Source organism: Gallus gallus, chromosome 7 (assembly GCF_016699485.2).
Source record: "Gallus gallus isolate bGalGal1 chromosome 7, bGalGal1.mat.broiler.GRCg7b, whole genome shotgun sequence".
Taxonomy (NCBI): domain Eukaryota; kingdom Metazoa; phylum Chordata; class Aves; order Galliformes; family Phasianidae; genus Gallus; species Gallus gallus.
This window is the reverse complement of record NC_052538.1, coordinates 16,123,545-16,137,655: the sequence shown is the minus strand read 5'-3', so window position 1 is coordinate 16,137,655 and position 14,111 is coordinate 16,123,545. Positions and strand designations below refer to the sequence as shown.

The window sequence follows — 14,111 nt, the reverse complement described above, 5'->3', positions numbered from 1 at the left end:
AGACAGCCTCAGCCTTCTCCCACACTGGCTGTGCTTTCACTCTTGTGTAGGGATCACATCTTTTCCCAGAGGGTGGAGGCACAGAACTGCTCCTTTATCACATCCTTTGCATCAATTTGCTGGCAGAAGTCCTACTTCAGGCAAAGCAACATCTCTTGCCTTAGCTCAGCTTCAAAACAAACAAACAGCCTGTTTCTGATTGTTGCTTTTTTTTGTCATTTGCTTTTCACGGGACCAGGTTTGCTCTTGCCATTTGGCTGGAAGGGCTCAGATCTATGAATATAATTTAGAGCTCCTCAGTAGTAAAATCACATTGAAAACCTGCAGCCATTGCTGTTGGACATAGCTGTCACAATGCGGGATGGAGGAACTTGTCTAGCGATGTGCCTGCTGTGTATTAAAAATGGGCAATGGGTATCACCCAATCATTTCCTCTTAGTTAAAATTTCCAGAGTGAAAAGTTGCCTAAGCTCTTACCTACCTCTTGGAGTACCCACAGATACCCAGAATGGCCTTGAGCTCTTGCTCAATAAAAACATACTTCAGTAAGAAATGAAGTGAGATCTCCTTTGCAAGATCATTCACATTTAGGAGGAAGTTTTAAGGGATTTGGGGGTTTTGTTTGTTTTTGACAGCAAATGAAATTTTGTTAAGAGTTTGTTCTCAGATGTTTCAGAGCAACTTTACCCAGTGAGCAGCAATGCTGCAGTAGGAGTAATAAGCAACAAAACTAAAAACAGCATCAGGAGCAGCACCTTCCTCAGTGTTATTATATGTAATGGTCCCTTACCTGGACAAAACTCATCAGTTTGTCCTCAAACTTGACTCATGTGACCTAACACAGTAGCGTACCCCTCACAGTCTGCACTGCCTTCATACACAAAAATGGAACCAGAGTTTCATAACTCAAAACCACACATCTTTATTAAGATAAAGCATCAGTGATTTGAAATAGGTTTTTAAAAAATATTCTGCTGTCTTGCTTTCTTTTTGCAAAAGCTGCACACAACTGTCACATGCCACACAAGAAAACCAAACCACCAGAGGTTGCAGATCGTGCACCAGCACGATCGCTGTCAGTGAGCCACACTCCAGAGATACGTGCCGCAAAAGCCACAGCCATACATCCAGTCATGACCAGGAATGACGTGACCTATATTCAGCTAAAGACAACTGGGCTTTTTGGCTTATTTCACTTCTTATCAGTCAACTCTGCCTTCCAACCCTTACCTTTTCAGCAATCTACATTTATTAAAAATGTCTACAATATATTAAATATTACCAAACTGTCAATGTAGTGCTGTCACAGAAGTAGAAGCATCATGCAAATAGTATTTTAATTATCAGAACATTTAATCTATTTTTAGAAAGTGTGTTTGAGCTTGTTTTGGATATCAAGTTGTTGGACTGAAACAGGAAACATGCAGCTGTCTGGATCAAAACTCTTGTCTCCTACACAACAGTTTTCAAGCACATGAAATACTAGAATCAAAGATGTCAGAATTTGAAATGGACACTTCACCATATAGTTGAATTTTCAGCTGTGAAACATCAACTTGAAGAACTGAGATTTCTAAGCTAGGTCATGTGCTTTTCTCCACAGTAATGCTTGTCTGCAAGCTAAAGGAAGGATTAAAAAGCAAGGATGTTACAAGTACTTCACCAGCTTTCACATCTTCCCCATTGCAGACAGCAATGGGGCATTACAGCATTACTCATTCAAGATACAAATCTTGTAAAGCTGTCTACAGTGGGACATGAGCTTTTCTGCAATTCATTTTCATTCACAAATATTTCTTGCCTTTCTAGAAGGGAAAAACAATTTTTGGAGGATTAAAATACCACCTATCAACCTTTGGTCACCACTTTCAAGCAAAACATTTTGTTTGTCAGTGGAGCATACAGTTTGAATAAATTCATGGAGAGTTCATTTGTATTAAGTTTAATTCACAGAATCACAGAATTGTAGGGGTAGGAAGAGACCTCTGGTTATCATGGAGTCCAGCCCCACTACAACAGATGTCCAGATGGGTCTTGCATACCTCCATAGAAGGAGACTCCACAACTTCTCTGGGCAACATGTTTCAGTGCTCTGTCACTCTGACACTTCTATTAAAAACTTTCCAAGACTTTCTGATGATGACAGGCCACCAGAAGAGGACTCAAAGCTTGTGTGAGAAGAAGGGCAGACAACACTTAGCCAGGAACAATTTTCACGCAACAGGAACAACATGACAAGGAGGTTTGACGTTACTGAATATGTACTATGCATAATAAAAAATAGTTTTTAAAATGTCCACACTTACCTTCTGAAGAAAGAGATGTGCCAGGAGAACAGAATCTGTACTCAGCTGGAATGCAATAGTAATGACTAATATGCATTTTGAAGAGAAGTTAATTAACATTATGTTTCTATTCATGGTAAGGAGAAACAAATAGCTGCAGCCATCACAAGAAGGAGTTTGTGAAATACTGTTATCCCGAAGACATGATTTTGGTAAAATGCACCACATACAAACCACAGAACTGCTTTAAGTTAAACGTCCACAGGAACAACAACATCAGTGCATACTATAAACAGCAGTGCTGGGAACAACCACACAGAAGACAGTTCCTGTATTATATAACAAGATAAAGAACAGAAAATACTAATTTCCACTGGTAGTTTAGAGCCAGCTGTGAGAAGCTCTGTAACAGTAACAGGACTTAAGGAAAAGAAAATTACATACAATTTCCAGATAATTCTTACGAACTTCATTTCACTCTTCAGAAGACTAACAATTTCCCCTGTTAAGCAACATAACATAATCAGAAGCATTTTTAGGGGAGTTATGATTCCCAGATTGGTACAAACCTTACCAACAGATGATGAGGACCACTCAGCAAGGTAATGTCTGGATTAGTTGGTTTGTTTTTGTTACTTACATCTTAATTGTCGTGAAGACTAAGAACTGGATTACTTTATAAATAATCCTTCTTTTAGTTGACCTTTCTCAATTAGTGCTGTTTCCGTGTATTAGCATAGATTCAAAGTGCCAGTTGCATCGGTTTACTACGTATTGAATGAAATGTCAAACAGATCCCTGATTCAAAAGGAGGAGGCTTCTGGTTTCTGCCATAACTTCAAGAACTGTTGTTATTCTTTGGCTTTTGAGATAATTTCCAGTTTTTGTCCCTTTGCAAAATTGTTGTTACCATTCAAATGCAAGGAAAACACCCAAGGCAAGTAGAATGGCTGGAAAATACATGTATGGCAAGGTGTTTGCAACAACTGTCCCAATTTTTAATGAACTAGAAGGTTAGATAGCTTCTAATGAGTTCTCACACTCTTCCCAAGACTTGCTCCGAAGTATAGCACTCTCCAGTTCTCACTGTGCAAGCCTACAAATGAGCTACAAGGATCTGTGTGTGTGCAGTCGTGGTCCATCGCTATATCCACCTCTGGGTGGATGAAGAGGTGCTACACCAGGAGCAGCCATCCATCACACGCTCCTGACCCTTCAGCAATCACGCTGCATCTCAGAGGGCAACTGCCCTGTTAGCAGCAGAGCAGGGAGCAGCAGCCGGCCTCAAGATTAAATGTGCTGCTTCAGGTTTCCATTCCCAGGAGCTACACGGGCTGATGTTATATTGATTGCAAAAGTTTACCAGTAAGTATCACAAACAACAATAGCCGGGTCAATGATTGGTGAGGCCTGGAGACAAAATGGATCCCTGTGGACCTGGCTCGGACCCGCACTTGCTCTGCCTGAGCTTGGCTTGCACGAGGCCTGTGGCCAAGGGGAGAGTGGGAGCCTGCAGCCTGAAGTGACATTTAACCAAGTTACATGTGGGAACAGAATGAGAGCCAACGATGCAATTATATATCCCCTGGCCTCCCACTGCAGCAAAACCCTGTCATCTCTCAGTGTTTATGTTCAGCCGGCCACGCGCTCGCTGCGCTAAGTAGCTGCAGGTACTACGGGATGGAAGAAGACACAAACACAAGTGCTAGTTAGTATAAACTACAGGGTCAGAGAGCAGAGCAAAAAAGGTTTCCAAGCATCTCTTCTCCTACCAACTGTATGAGTTTGGCACTGGGATCTGAAGAAAAATCTATTAATAAACCTGTGGGGTTGGTCTGAAGAAATAAAACCACACAGACTTTCCAAAAAGTTTGTGATATAAAACATTTCTTCTGATGCTGGGAAATTCAGTAGTTGCAATTAAAGGGAAAAAAAAAACTGTATTTAAACCAAAATACGGTTTATTTTATCAAAATTAAAACCCAGATTAATTGGCCATCCCCAGGTGTGAGATCATACAGCCATAGCGAAAATCTATTTTTAAAGTTTTAATGTGTATTACTTTTAATTCCAACCAAATAACTCATATTTAAAACTGGATTTATACTGACAATATTTGATATGAGAATTACTGTATTTCTGAGACATTTTGAAATGTTTTTTAGTTATAATAATTAAGTTCTCAGAAACTTACAGCAAATTTATATTTTCCAGGCTCTCCAATTTAACAAGAAATATCCTTTATAAAATATGAGATGTGGAAATTAACAGTTCATTTAGAGCCTAGCAGTTTACATCTTCAACCTGTCTGACCCATTCCTTACAATAAACTTCCCTAAAAGTTTATCATGTAAATAGTAACAAAACACAACAACCTTCACTAATTATGAAATTCCAGAAGTCATAAAAACCAGGTAAGCATTCTTAATCACAAAACTTTTTTTCTAAACTGTATCATTCGTAGACATTCCCCTCCCCATTTCAGGTTGGATATTAGGACGTTTCGTCTCAGAAGGAGTGGTGAGGTATTGGAATAGGCTGCCCAGGGGAGCGGTGGAGTCACTGCCACAGAGGTCTACAAGAACCATGCAGATGTGGGACTTGGGGACAGGGGTTAGTGGACATGGGGCCAGGGGTTGGCAGTTGGACTAGATATCTTAGTGGTGTTTTCCAACCTTCATAATTCTATGATTAGTATTACACTCAGAAGCCTTCTTGCCATACAGGACAATTAAAAATGCCTCCTACAAAAATGAAAACTATTGCAGAACTTACATTTTGCAGATAGAAAACCCATACAGAGGTTTTACATCTGCTCAAATTTTATTATGCTCACAAATTTCTGAGGAGCAACTAAATTGATCTAATGTGGATTGTAAATGATTAGCAATTAGTACTACATAGATCTTGCCTACTGACCTGGTGAGCACACGTTTCTTTATCTGAACGCAAACTTGTTTGAATAGTTTCATATGGCAGGGTCCAAGATAAGTTCAAATGGAGAGTCAAAAAGCATTTCCCCATGTCTTCCATGAAAATACATGTTCAATACTGCAACGCAGATAACTACATAGGCACCTGTTTCAACACTGCAGTGACATCATACAGAAATCCCCAAATTTATCCATAACTTTAATAGTTCTAACCCTGGGTCTTCACTGTCGTGCTTAGAATTTAATTTGCCCTTACAGTGTTTGGCCGGTGCTTTAAGCATTAAAAGTAAATGGCAATAGTGCCTCATTGTTGCATTTTGTGTTTTTTAACGACAGTTTCCAATTCATCATTTAATTAATGGAAATTCTAAGACCGTGCCACAGAGATTGAACTATGGGATGTTTTTCCTTTTTCATGAAAAAGGAGACAAAATAATTGTTCTCTGTGTAACTACAGAAATAAATAAATAAAGCCCGAGCAATCTGACAAGCTTGTTACACAAACAGAAGAAGGGAATGTGTTCAAAGAGATTTTAATACCATGGAAACAATTGTCACTTGCTAGATCACAGCTCATATTACTGCATATTACCCTTGATGATTCTTTCATTGTTCATCAGAGAAATAGTGCCATTGCAAATCTGATTACTGAAAGGGTCAGTGTACTTAATACTTATTTTTTAATTATCTGCTGCAACTGTAGGCCTCAAACATCACTTTCAAGTTTTATATCAGGGAGCAGATTTTTTCTCTATTACAGTTCAATACTGTATAAAAATAATTGAATGAGAGAAAGAATGTACGGTAATCTGTTTTCTTCTATGAGTATTCTGGGAATTGCTTTAAAAGGTAAGATGTGAGCAAAATAAAGAAAAAAACTCATAAGGTCTCACTGACATATTTTTTAAAAGTTGGCTTTAAAAGATAAAGGTATGTACTGGAAGGTAAGATGTGCAAAAACATCCACAGTAGTCCAATAAATTCTGAGATAATGTAAGGATTTGGTTACGAGCATGCCAACTAATTATATTACTTGACATTTGAGACTAGATGCAGTCTTACTGATCTGATTAAACACTATTTTTATCTACCCTATAGAAGTGTTTGTAATGAAGTAGTTGCAATGCTTTCAGAAGAAAAGCAATCATTACCTAAATATGAAACAAGAGGAAACAAAGCAAAAATGTGAAAATAACTGTTAGGCTTCAGAGCACAAAAAAGTAAATGCCAAAGCATGCAGTCCGTCTCATATACGTTATTAATTAGCAGAAGACTTCCTGAGATTTGTTGGTAACAGAACTTAGTAAGCGCTTTGTCACCCACACGTTTCTGTTAAGACAGCACCTGTAGTTACGAATAACAGAAATCCAGCAGCTATGGGGAATAACAGCCTGGGAAACTCTCACAAACACTTTTTAAAGTTCCACTGTGGATTTTAGTTCCCACACGACCCAGTCAGACCCGCGCTGATGCAGCAACAGGGCAGGACAGTCATTATACAACTCCATTCTTAGGTGGCCTTGCCCCACACCTGGCATAGTCAAAGTGCTCAGAAGCACTTGGCTTTTGCACGCCAGTGCCATGCAGTCCCATCTTCGCTGCTGACTGTGGAGGATGATGAATGCCAAAGTGGCATTTTCTCACCATTCTTTCTATTCATCAGTAACACCCGCCAAACTTATTCCTTTAAGCTGAGTGCTCAGTGCTACCTGACAACAGTAATTAGAACAAATTAAAGGGAGGAAAGGAAGTGTGTTCCACTGCAACAGCTAACCAGCTTAGACATTGGGCACATGTGTCGGCACCAAGGCGAGGCCTGGTGCCACTCTATAGGCAATGTGTGAAAGAACACCAAAGGATGCCTGCATTTTAACCTCTCAAAGTAACACAAGTTTCTTTGTCATAGTTTATCACATGAAGCTTGTATTAACACTTTCTACTCACAGTGACCTCATCTTGCCAGAACACACCAGCCCCCCGTCCTCACTGCAATACTTTCTCATTAGCTGCTCAGCTACGGCCACACTGATTGCAGCAACCCAGCACTGCCTCGGGCACCGCTGGAATTAATTACTGGGAGAAATACCATTATTTCAAATTGTCATCTTGAATTTATCACTTGCCACTTAGCATAACTCATCTGACCTAATGCCTCCTCCACGTCTCTGGGGCTTTGGCACCAGCTCCGGTGCTGACGGAGGGCACTGAGTATCCCTCCTGGATCGCAACTTCTCCAGGCCTGTCTCAAATCCTACCCGGAGGCACAGCCAGCTAACGATGCCCCCAGTAAATTGCAGATTGCCCACGTGGCACCCGTATCTGAACCCAAGGAGGATGTGGAGCTGGGCCCAACCCACCCGACAATCGTGGCTTAAAATGATAATCTCTCATTGCACTGGACAGAACTACGCTAACCATTTGTTTCACTCATGTTCCATTTTTTGAAAATAATGAAACAGGCTGTTGATGTGTGGATTTATAAATGGCTCCAGGGGACCTTCTAAAGTTAAGCCTGTGGCATCTTCTTGTAAATTGTGGAGAAATTGCTCATTAAGTTATTCTCAAAACAGAATATACATCAGTGAGATACTACACATATGAACTACCTCTGCATCCCTCCCCATGTATTTTCCATTTATTTATGGACGAAGGATCTTTTCAGGGTTTCTTTCTTTAAAATCTATAATGAGTGCATTCTTTTGATTAAGGCAAAAAAAAAAAAAAGGTTTATAAAGTGTAAAATACAAGTTTTACACTAATCCTCAAGTCTAAGTTTTATCTGTGAAGAGCTCATAATTGCAATTGACTCATTTGACATTTTTCTGTCACAAATGGAATAACCAGGATGCCCACACTTCTGCTCGGAAGTTAACATTTGCAATTTCTATTGAAGTGCTTAACTCCTTAAAAGATGCAATTTTACTGTTGTTGAAAACAGGAACGACACTGTGTAATAAGCCAAAAATACCATACGGACAAAAAGATAAATATAACAAACTTGCCTTTTAGTAGCAAACCTACCTTTTAGTAGCCTTTTAACAATGACAATTCTGAACACGTTTCTTAGACAAAAAGATTTCCTCTTGCAACCATACTGTATACTCAGGACAGTAAACTTAGAGAGATGTATAATGCGATATAAACATTAATAGTTTCAAAATTGTGTTTTAGAAAGACTATTTATAGAGAAAATACAAAATGCCTCCCAAAAGTATACTTAGACGTAAGCCACCATAATCTTCTTGCTCATGCAGCAGGAAATCTAATACACCAGCTCAATAAACCTGTAGGAAACAAAGGTTTTATGTAGCATTAAGAGTCACAATATTAAAATACCACATATTACATTCAACTACTCTTGCAACACTCATTTTAAGAGCCAAGAAAATTAAGTACCAGATTGAGAGTAATAATATCATAACATGCAGAAGGAGACTGGAGAAGTACAAAAATATGTGGAGCCCTCATGGTATCTTTGTTGCTTGGGTCAGCTCCAGACACCGGATGGTATTGATGTTTTGGGTCATCAACAGAAAATACTGCCCCAACAGAGCAGTTTTCTCCAGAATATACTGTAAAATGCAAATTCACATCAGCTGGCTCAATGAGATTATTGCAAAATATATACTTTGCCTTTTCACTATTAAGAACTATAAAGTAATCATTATCATTGATATGCCAGTCAAAATCCAAGTTTGAGTATAAATGACCAAGTGAGAAAATACAGATGTATGTTTGTGAGAAAACATTAAAATCAAGTACAGAATTGACTTTGGGGTAGAATAACCTAGGCAACTGCTAAAAAATATTTGTAGTTTATTCACTACATCTCAAAAATATACATATTTTATGAACATTCCTAAAAAAAAGGTTCATTGTCTGTACTATTTATGTTATCTTACGTGGTAACTACTCCCCAAGTCATCACCAGAGATCCAGCTTTATAGATTACAGCTCCTGGAGTCCGAGCTCCGGGACTAAACATAAGAATAAAATCTAGAAATCCCAAAGTACCCCATTCTCAAAACACGAAACCTTAACTCCACTTCTAGACAGGAGTGAAGGTTATAATTAGGTTTTTTATATATCATCCAAAAAAAATGATATGGCTTTTGCATTTGTTTTCGAGTTCATAACTGGATAGTTGGGAAGAGTAGGACTCTGAGAAGTTGGGCAAAGAAAGAAGGAAAGAGTATTTTCCAGCCAGTCACATTTTCCAGATGTTTGTTGGATGAACAGAGCTTTGGAATGTTTTGGTGAAATAGATAAACAGATTAAGTACAAGTTCAGTGATCAAGGTCCACAATGAATACATTTTTATCACATAATTCACACTCGTATATACTGCCCATGTCGTTTTCTAACCATGACATCATTCATGAAACTGGGTGGAAAAAACATTGTTTTTAACTGCTCCTAGGAAGACTACAAATCCCCTTAGAGCATGAAACAAACACTATTTTCTTTTTAAATAAAGCATATCCAATTATATCGCAATTTAAATTGTCAAGTCAACAGAATTTTTGAGATTGCCTTTAACGTTGAATACAGACTGCAAAAACATGAAGGTGAAAGTAGCTCATGTTTTTTTTTGTTTGTTTGTTTTTTTAATCATATCCTTGAAAGAAAAAAAGATGTTAATCATGAATTTGTGGGATCGAAGTGTTTATTTCATACTATTATTTCAGCTTCAGAAATACATACCTTAAACTGGAGGAAATACCAGCTGGCATATAAAAAAATCCTTGCAAGAGGAAATTGTATCTAAAAGCAAATTGTGTGTATTTGTTATTGGGAGACTGAGTTTATGCAAGCAATTGTCATGCAAGTAGAGTTGTAAGTAATAATGTGGCCTTTAATGACGGAATGATGGACCTGCCAAACACTAGCTCCTGCCATACACCGCTTGTATTTCCCTGAGCAAAGATGCCCATCTGGGAGTTATTAACATATCCTCGTCAATTCAGAACCTACTTTAACATAATCCATATTTGTTGGAGAAAGTCCAACATCAGCTAGAGAACAGTGCTCATGTGATCCAATGACACATTTCAAGCAGCACACATAAAGCATGCTTGGGCAGCTAAGCAATTCAGAGATGCAAATAACAAAAGTGTTTCTCCTACTAGATAAAAAGGACAAATCCCTTTTGGCACAACATCTTATATACTGCTAATATTGAATGAAAACAACAGAGAGGATAAGGGCAGTTATTTTTCTACAAGTACTTTTCAATTTATTCCAAATGTACTGATATACCCAGTCTTGTACTGAAGCTGCTGTGTTTCTGAGACCCAGGGAACTCTCCATTGCATGGGTGCCACAGGGAGAGAAAACTACTTTTCTTAAATCAACGGCATCATATACTTCCTTGTACAATACATAGAGAACTGGGCACTATTTTCTCAAAGGACTCTAAACTTAATATCAAGGGACATTTTCATTAGAAAGTTGCTTAGCCCCACACCCGCTCTTAGAAGATCAAGTTTCACCAGAATTACCTTTCTTATTTTTCATTGTAATTTTGAGTAAATCACTATAGGTTGCATATCACATTCTTAAACGAAGGCTTCAAGAGTCACTTTCATATCGAGATAGATAGATTTATACTTTCTTAGCTTCACTTATAGCACGAACTCGTTGAAATCATGTTTAATTTGAGTTCGCGTTGTATTACCATTATTGCTTCAAGAGCCATCAATCACAGAATCATAGAATATCCTGAGTTGGAAGAGACCCATAAGGATTGAGTCCAACTCCTGGCTCCATACAGTCCCACCCAAAAATCAGACCAAGTGACTGAATGCAATACAGAACCATTTTTGTTAAACCTATCAAATGCAAATGAACGTGATCAGTAAAGAGGCCAGGCTAATACAACCTTAAGAAAACTTACGTGAATAAGTCATTTTGCTGGCAGGTCAACATAAGATTATAAGAAATAGATCTGTGAAGACAAAACTTATCTGTCAAGTGAAGCATTATTTATTAATTTTAGTACTTTTATTTTCTTCAACAATTATAGCAGTCAAATTAAGAACCATGGAAAGACTTACGCTTGAGGAGAAGGAAAAGACACATGACCATTAAAGTATTAACGGAAATAAATAAGCAAATAATTATTCATTTGTGCTGATTCATCATGAAAGAAAAATGAAAGGCTATGGTAGAACAGGACTGAAGATTTGAATCAATATAGAACACATTTTCTTGAAGATTTACTTCCAAGTACAATATAAATCCAAGCAAGTTAAAAGCTGATACGGAATCCCAAGTCAGAAATGTGAGCTTGCCTAATACAGGTAAAACCAATAGTTGTAGAGTCTCAAACTTTAAGCATGTGCTGAATCTTCAGTGTAGGAAAAAAAACAGTAAACACAACACACCTAAAAATTGTTTTGAACATGTTCAATTCCAAACTGAAAGTTTCCTGCATTTTGAACTTGAATTTCCAAGGCTATTCTGGTATTTCAGGATCCTCGCTAACTACATTATCAGCAAAAATCCCTGAAACTTCAAAGCAGATGAAGTACTGAGAGAGCGCCAGCACTCACGGAGGGCTTGGCGCAGCACTTTGATGTACAGGATCCCAGGATGTTGACAGCTGAAGACTAAGCCCCTTTTTAACCTTCAGCTCGATGGAACATGATATTTACTGACTTCAGTTTCTGACTGGATGAAAACCCAGAAACCTCTTTTCCTCCCTTTTCATCCAGGCTTACTTGATTTTGTGATTTCTGATGTTCAAACTAATATTGTTTATGACCTCTGAAGACCTTCAGGGAGATGCTGTTTTCCCACCACCCAGCCGTCATGGATGGATTCCAACATGTGTCTGTGAGCTACAAAGGGTAGTGTAAACAACAGCTCCCCATTAAACTTGAGTTTAACATTAGAACCGCTGTCCAAAGATCATACTTAAAGATAGCTGAAGTGTTACTATATTCCTTTGCGTAGCTCAGTCATGACCCTAATTAATGTGTCCAGGTTAGACATGCAGTTCTTTAAGTAATGGGTGGTTTTGTTTGGACAATTAGGCAGAGTTGACAAGGAAATTTTCCATCAAACTGGGCCATAAAAAGTACATTATTCAGCATTATTATGAGTAAAACACTATTTATTACCTGAACTTTACAATACGCCATTATCAATCATTACCTGTCATTAAGGTATTTTAACGTAAGTTCAAAGAGACAAAGCCTCTGTTAAACAAACAGAGGTGGCTTTTAGGCTTGCTTATTTAAATCAAAACAAGCATAGTGGATTTATTAGCTAGAATTTCCTTTCAACTAAATATGCAAATCAACAGATCACTGCAATCTCACAGCATTTCTTATTCATTTACACAAGTCACAGCTCTGCATTTTCTGAGAGAAAAGTAGTTAAATTCACCCACAGAAACACAGAAAAATGCCATCGGGCTGTTTGGATGCAAATGTAGATTCACTCATGGTAGCTCTTACCTAAAATATTACTTATCCATCTAATAAAAAATAATCCACAGAAAGGATGTGAAAAGACAGAGATTTTGGAGGTCCTGCGTTAAAGGATCAATTTCTTTAAATACATTAAACATAAACCCCGCTGATGCAGCAATTTAGCTCAAAAGCCAAGTTTCTTAGTAAACTACTGACATCACAGCAATGCCCGGCTGATAGAGTCATAGAACAGGATGCCTTTATCCTAAGCACCACAAGCACTTTCTCAAATACACATCAGTCTTCAGTCTCACTCTGTACAACTCCAGTGAGGAACTATCCCACAAATCAGGTAACAGACCCTAGAAGTACAACTCTGTTGCAGCAATGAACAATATTCTGTTTGGAGCAATGCTGCAGTCAAATAGTTACAGTACTTCTTTTAAGCTTGCAAAAGATGTAATCTGTTGGGGAAGTTTTTAATCCCAAATAAACTATTTTAGTTGTGCGGCTAAATTTTGCTTTTCTCATCTACATCACGCATTGGACAGAACCTTCTAGCTTGCCTGGATCACAGTGATTGAAGAGGAATTATCTTGGCAATACATGTAAGAAAAACTTCTCTCAATATTTTTTATTAAAAACAAAAAAGAGAGTAAGAGAAACATAAAACTAGCAGTTTGGACAAGTACGATCTATGCTACTTAATGGTCTTGCTGCAGATTGAGATTTTACTCTGACAAGAACAAAAATAGAAATCAAGCCAATGAAACGATCCAAATGAGCATCCAAGCAACGCTACAGGCCTGGGGCAGGAGTGGCAAATATTTTGAGCATTTGTCTTCTAAATGCATACCCAAGAAGGATTAGTTTAGAATCACCGAAGAGATTTCATTCTAATCCTATTCAAGTCTTTACATCTGAGATATAAAAACCAAATATAACTTCAGAATGGATATAATTCCTTTCTCCTAGATGAATGTTTCAAATGCTGATAGCTGCACATCACCATCTAGAAATAAAATGCTTCCCTTGCACCCGAATAGTGCCATTCCTGTGAGGTACATCCTTACACTGGTGACATCAAGACACAAAGAAAGCAGATTATACAAACAATACTTGGAAAGGGAAAGTAACCGTTCGGTACCTTTGCTTTATGGCTTTCCCTAAGAGAAGTTGTCATGTTAACATTTGTTGACTATTCAGAATATTAAAGAAAAAAGTCTACATGAGGGTATTTGACTAATTGCTGCTTAAACTGACAAAATTAGAGAGAATATTGTATACTGCCAGATATTTATATATAAAAATATTTAAGAAAACCTACCTAGGAAATTTCGTATACTAAAAAGGCAAGGACTAATCTTCATTCTCCATTGATTATCTGCTGTATTTTTATATATAAAAATATTTAAGGAAAACCTACCTAGGAAATTTCGTATACTAAAAAGGCAAGGACTAATCTTCATTCTCCA

The 14,111-nt window shown here is 37.9% G+C and overlaps 1 long non-coding RNA gene across 1 annotated transcript; it reads right to left on the bottom strand.

Moving 5' to 3' along the window:
* Positions 1–5,247: 5,247 nt before the first annotated feature.
* Positions 5,248–11,951, bottom strand: LOC121111242. The gene is made up of 3 exons (XR_005861732.1): positions 11,115–11,951; positions 9,923–9,982; positions 5,248–8,502 (listed from the first exon to the last, which is right to left on the bottom strand). It is a non-coding gene; the product is annotated as an uncharacterized LOC121111242 (long non-coding RNA).
* Positions 11,952–14,111: the final 2,160 nt, after the last annotated feature.